The 2,021-nt window shown below is 39.9% G+C and overlaps 1 protein-coding gene across 1 annotated transcript in view; it reads right to left on the reverse strand.

Annotated features, from left to right (window-relative positions):
• GLIPR1 (GLI pathogenesis-related 1) overlaps positions 1-2,021 on the reverse strand; it is a 46,614-nt gene that overhangs the window by 42,459 nt on the left and 2,134 nt on the right. The window lies entirely within an intron of this gene.

Below are 2,021 nucleotides of genomic sequence, written 5' to 3' on the forward strand. Positions count from 1 at the left end.
AGATTGTGAAGTTTTTGCACACATTAATCACAATGAAAAAAATCATTCCAGATTACCAAGGATTTAACCCCCAAGTCAATACATATTAGCTATTTTTTACTGACTCATGCCCCAAATATTGATATTTTCCTTACCATGTATAGCATATCACTGGCTGTTGGATTCACCTCCGATCGGAACTTATTATGAATTCGAACACAGTCTTCGATGAAATCTTCATTTTCAATATCTGGCAAAGTATTTTTTGTATATGAATGACTAGAGACGAAAGAAACCATCCAGGCTGCCGTAGCAAGCATGACTCGCATGCTCAGTCTGTCTGGCATGGAGCCTCGGGAGGCAGCAATCCCAGCGGCTGCAGTTTTTGAGAATGAGTGTGCTTGCCTCTGTCAGAGTCCTCAGCTGGCAGCTTTACAAAGCATAGCCAACTTCAGCTTTGAAAAAATGGAAAGCAGAACTGAGTTCATCACAAGTTTTAAGAAATGGGTTTCTCCATATATGGTTTGCAGCTCATTTTGTGTTCTTAACCCTGTCTTTTCAGTGGTTTTCAGTGACACAGCACCTATTACAACATAGATTCCTATGAGGCTGCCTCAGACTTTGAGTTGGGGGATATTTCCAAAGAAAATTCTGGAGTTTCCAGAAATAACAGTCTCCAATTTTTAACAGAGGTTGTGGTGATTAAATAAAAACATATCTCTTACTTTTATAAATGCCTTGCAAAATGCATTTAAGAATCTTTTTTTCTTTTTCTTTTTTTGTAAGAGTCATATCAACACACAGTGCTTGGAATATCTAGTTAACATCATCATCTTGACCTAGAATTCATTCACTGTGGTGGAAGCATGTGTGTATGTAGGCACACCCAGGGCGGGGAGAGAATAACTGAATAGAAAAAGAGCACTGGATTCAAATTCAGATTTTAGTTTAATTCTGTTCCTAACTAGCTGTAAGACCTTGGACAAGTTACCAAACTCTCTAAGCCTCAGCCATCTACTGAGTGAGGCTAATGGGACCTTTTCTGCCTTCTTTATCACAAAGATTTGGGAAGATCAAATGAGCTAGCTAAAGTACTAATTCAACACATATTAAATTCCGACTCTATGTATTCAGCTTAGTAATATAGAGATAAAAACACAGTCACTGCTCTCAAGGAGCGCACAGCGGTAAGAGCTGTGAGATGGTGGTGACAAAGGTGATTACAACAGGGGCCGTTGGAGATCTGGATATAAGAAAGCACAGGGAGGTAAGAACTCGGGAGAGGCGTTCCCATTCTGGAAAGGACAGAGATGGCCTTCTACATACAGCTGGTGAGGTCTTTGCCCAGGCTAGAATTGGCTAGGTGCTGATAAAGTGAAAAAGGGCTGGAGAGAAGAAGGGAATTGGGTGGATAGGAACTACAGACCTAGCTGTGAAGTTGGAAACATGGCGTTATGGCAAGAATAGAACAAGAACCACTGCGTATTGTCTCCCTCTATAGATAAGGTCTTCAAGTACTGATTCTGGCTGGTGAAATACGATGCCTGGTCTCGTGGATTTCAGAATCCAAATGGTGCTTTCGTGCCAACTGGGGAGAGACGTAAGAGGATCAGGGAGGATTTCTGAATTCTGACAATGATTTGGATTTTATCACCAAGGTGATGGGAAGCTATTGGAGGGTTTTAGCTGTAGGTGGGGTGTGATCTGGTTCTAGAAAACAGCTGTATTTTAGAAAATTAAGAGAGACAGAAAATGGAATGGGATGGGGGGAAATATATCTAATGGAAACTCTTAAAAAATAAAACATTACAGAACTATAAGGCAGAATCCTATTGCCACATACACAAATAACCTTACAAAATACTCATGTATAATTTTAAGTTTTGTCCAGGCTGCCTAATTTCAACATTATATTGATCTAAAATAAGGATCTTCTTGTTTGGGGCTCAGAGGCAACTTTTTGATCAATGTAGTGACAATCAACAGTGAGACCTTCCTCCAGTATAAAGTGGTAACTAGTTCAGAGTCTACTTTCATCTTCT

The sequence above is a fragment of the Propithecus coquereli genome, unplaced genomic scaffold (assembly GCF_000956105.1).
Source record: "Propithecus coquereli isolate 6110/MARCELLA unplaced genomic scaffold, Pcoq_1.0 Scaffold282, whole genome shotgun sequence".
NCBI classification, from domain to species: Eukaryota; Metazoa; Chordata; class Mammalia; order Primates; family Indriidae; genus Propithecus; species Propithecus coquereli.